Here is a 4,935-nt window from a genome sequence, read left to right as displayed (position 1 = left end):
CCCTCCCCCTCCTCCCCCAAAAAAAATAAATTAAAAAGACGTTTTTGAAAAAAAATGATTTTTTTAACCTTTTTTGCAACCCCTACACCCCCACCCACGATAAGAAATTATTTTTTTTTTTGAAAAATAAATATTTTATTTTAATTTTTGAAAAAAAATTTTTGCCACCCACACCCATAAAAATTCTAGGTTGAACCCATCGGTAGCCTCCTAAAGTTGACATCAATTTTCACTTAGACACCTCAACTAGACTTTGTTCATTTTTGATACCTCATGTTGAGTCCCCCTGTGTCATTTTGACACTTTTTGTTGACTTGACATACTATGTGTTGCACCCATTTTGAGCGCGTGAGGGTTTTTTTTAGATTTTTTTGAATTTTTTTCCTCCTCCTTCTCTTTTTAGCCTACCACTTATTCCACCTTCCCCCATGAAAATTCATGATAAAAAACTTATAAAATATAAAAAAATAAAATAAAAAAATTATCAAACTAATTTTTAAAATGTTTATAAGAACAAAATTTTTAACAATCATCACATTAATTTTGAAAAGATTTTTTAGAACAAGACGCGCATTGTTTTAAAAAAAGATAGACGAATGTCATATATAATTTTTAAAACCAATTAAAAAAAACCTAAAAAATGTAATGATTTTTTAAAAAAAAATTGGAAGAAGAATCAAGAAAATGATTGAAGAGTTGGGGAGGCAAAAGGGACGTAAGGCAGATAGTGTAGGGTTGTGGTGATATAAGATGGGGTGGGATGGTAGAAAATAGGTAATTTAATTTATTTATTTTTGCTGAAAATTAGTTGTTTTGTAATAATTTATTTTTAAATTATTATTTTTAAATTCAAATCCACATGTCAACTTTTAATTAGTCACATGCTATGTCATCCGTAAGTGTGTTACATACACTTTGTAATTTTAGCTGATTGGCAAAAACGTGTCAAAATGACAATGTGAACCCCTACTTGAGGTGTTTAAAATGAACAAAACCTACTTGAGATGTCTAAGCAAAAAAACTTCACAAATTTATTTTTTGCCCCCACCACCATATCTACCCCCGCACTACCCCTAGTTTTTATATTTTATTCTCAAAAATGTCTTTTTGACTTTTTTATGATAAAGGAATGATATCAGGGTATATATGGATTATCATATTTACCCATTTTTTTCATATTTGTTTGAGCATAAATTTGTTGGAGTTCATATTTACTCATTTAAGAAAATATGAGTTGTCCATTTAATTTAACATAATATGAAGAAAATGGTTTCATTTCACTTATATGGACTGAAATTGTCACCCCTAATTTTAGACTATTTTTAAGGAATAATATACTCAATATATCTTACTCCAAATCTATTATATAATTAATTGATAGTGAATTAATAAATAATTGTTTCAAACTCTAAATTGGATAGATTAAGTATTTTGAAAACATCTATAAACTTGACATGAATTATTATTTTAGTCTCCCAACTATTTAGAGCTTTAAAAAATACCCCAACTTGATTACATGAAATAAATTTAAAAAAAGCTTAAGTCATATGCGGCTTCTTAAAGTTGTCTGCATAATTCACTTAGATAACTTAATCAGGAGTAGTACCTATTGAACATTTTTATTCATTCAAAACTTGTTTCTATTAGACATTTTTCGACAATAAGTAAAAAAAATAAAGTGTGTGTAATACACTTGCTGTGATGTGGCAAAATGACTAATTAAAAGATAACATGTGGCGTTGGGCCCAACAATTATAGGGGAAAAAAAGAATTTTATGTTAAAAGAAAGAAATTTATTTCAAATAATTTTCCATCTTATTTTTTATAAAAATAAAAATAAATAAGAAGCTCAACCCTACCGCATCCCCTTTCTTCTTCATCTTCTTCCTAGCAAAATTTCTTCCTCAAAGGCCAAAATTCAATTTCTTTCTTAATTGCATATATAATTATTTTTTATTCCTAATATATGAGAGAGATATTCAAAGAGATTGATACAAGAGTGACGAAGAAAGACAGTTTGTCAATCGTCTTGAGATCGACAACAAAGAGATATTGAGATGATCTAAATTAATTTTATTGAATCTATGTGATATTATGTTTGATAATTATAATGGATTAACATTAAAATTTGAATGGTAATATTTGTTCGAAGGTAATCGAAATGGACATCATCAGCTAACTTTTTTCAATCCGATGTTCTTTCTTCTTTTTCTCCTCCAAATTTAATCAGCCAGATCATTTTTAATTTTTAATAAACATTGAAAAGAAATAAAATCATATATTTATATAAAAGAGAACTCTAGGCCGGCCTACGCGGCACCACCACAAGCTAAAATTTCCTTTTAATTTATTTATTTTTAAAAATAGTCTTTCTCTTTCTTGAAATGATGTGACTTTTATGAAAAATTGTGATTTTATGAATAGTTGCGATTTTAATGAAGAGTTGTAACTTTTATGAAAAGTTGTGGCTTTTATGAAAATTTGCGACTTTAATAAAGAGTTGCGACTTTTATGAAAAGTTGTAACTTTTATGAAAGGTTATGACCTTTCTAAAGGGTTGCACCTTTTCCAAATAGTCGTAACCTTTCTGATAAGGCACAATAAATATTTGTTTGCACTACCGTTTGTTTTCAATTCATAGAGGTGTTTCCTCTCATTTTAAAATAAAGATAATTTTGAACCTCTTTTTTCTTTTTTTTTTCTTCTTCTTCAAAATTATATATTGTATACTTTGCTCATGTTGAGTGGCTCAGTGACACCATTGCTTATGTTAGAGATCTTGGTAAGTATTTTACCGCCATTAATTTATGTTGATGTAATTAAGGTTAAATGATAAGATGTAATACTTTTTATTTTCCTTTACATTATTAATCTTTTATGTAAGATAATATAGTGGTTTAGTTTTAGGGACCGATTGATTTTAAGTATTATTAAATTCTCGCCCGAAGCGTGGGTATTTTATGTTAATCCTTTAGGTAAATTTCCACCATGTTCATTCTCTATGTAGATTTACGCAGACTTTTTTCTTTACTTATATGTCAAAGTCTCATATATATGTTTTCAAAAATGAAAAATGAATGTACAATCGAAATCTAAGTTTTATATTTTACTCAATAATAGACCTACTACCTTGTACATATTTCTTTACAATTGTTATTTTGGGTAGCAGGAATGATCTTCACCATTCATCAATTGCATAGTTTTATTTTTAGTAAGTAGAAATCTCTTTTTCAAGAGCGGAATTTGGGGTTGCAGTGATTCTGTCTCCAAAAAAATGTTGTTGCAATGAAAATGTATGTAGATTTTTATTAATTTTTACATTTATAACTCATCTAAAAAGTAGATTATATTTTCTTATCCTCTACTTTAAATTTAAAATGTACCCTAGCAACTCACAACTATTCCACTACATTACAATGGTGTTTTGAAATCGAAGAGAAAATTAGAGTTCATTACATGATTTGTTATAGGTTTGATTAAATTTACGCAATTTTCATTTTCAATTTTTTTTGCATTTCTACAAATTATCCAACTTTTAGGTGTTTCTTCTATGCTCATTGATGCGCAAGTGTAGGAGACGAGAACTGGTTTTATTCCCTCCTTGGCAATGTGCTTTTTTGTAATTTTGCTTGCGAATATAATATAATATGTTGATAATAATCAGCTTCAGCGAGAGCGAATCTCAACTTTTAAAACAAGTATTCCAGAATGTATGTCATATAATTGTCAGATGAGACGAGGTATATCACATACATTTTGCGTTTCCTTCGGCCATACAAGATACCTTTACTGTAGATGGTGTACAAAGTCAAAAAGAGAACCATCATGGGTAACTTAGTAAGGATCATTACAAAGTCTGTAAACATGCATATGTAGTGAAAGAAAGATATTTGGAGTTTCTCAGTTTGCTTACTCTTGTATAAGTTTTGCTCTGTCTTAATTTAACCGTTGAAGCCTCATTGAATTGTGAAGGCAGATTGTTTTGGTTGACAAGTAATTTTGCAGGCTGTAGTTTGGGACTTGAGAAAGCATGGGATAGTTGTGGTTAGCTGTAATTTGAGACAATCAAGCAAAATCACAAGCAAAAAGAAATGAAAGGCAAGGAAATAGTAGTTGACATTTAAGTTGACATATGCAAGGAATTTGAAGTAGTGCACTTGAACCTTTAAAATTTGAAGGCATAGCCACATTGCATGAAGCTTGGCAATTTTACTATCCTCGAGTGAGGTATTGGCTATTTACTTTGGATTATCTTTTACAATTGTAAGACAGGTAAAATTATATGTTTATTCCTCTTTGTCCAGTGTTGAGACGATGAAGGGTAGTTGGAATTTCTCTGTTTGTTTGCTCTTTTGTAGTCTTTGTTATAAATGAAGTTACAACGTTCGAATCTCATTAATTTTTTAGGACAGACTGTCTGGATAATAGGTGAATTCACATGTCGTAGGTTTTTCTTATAAAACTAATTAATAATTGTTTTGTTTTGTTTTCATATTTTTTTCCTGTTTATGTTGCAAGTTCAAATAAAATCGCAGTAATTCAATATATCTCTCTTCTCAAAACAGTTAAACCAAATAGACTAAGAATGTAACATATTGACAAAATTTTATAAATTAAAGATGTTTCATCCGATAGAGTTTCGTAATATTTTCACGTATGCAACCACACACAAGCATTTGTATAGTAAATTAAGGACATCATTTCCAAATGCACTCATATCTAATATAGAGGAAGATAACGAAAAAAACATTTGAGGCAAATAAAGTATTTTAGTAAGTGAAAATAGAAAATATTTACATTGTCAAAGTATTAATTGAAATATTTCTAGTAAATGGTATTTTGGGTTATATTTGGAAAGAATTAAGATAGTCAATGTTTTATCACATTTTAAAAGATTCATTTACTACTTAATTATAATATATATATATATATATA

Source organism: Solanum pennellii, chromosome 1, assembly GCF_001406875.1.
Source record: "Solanum pennellii chromosome 1, SPENNV200".
NCBI classification, from domain to species: Eukaryota; Viridiplantae; Streptophyta; class Magnoliopsida; order Solanales; family Solanaceae; genus Solanum; species Solanum pennellii.
This window is presented reverse-complemented; position numbering follows the sequence as displayed.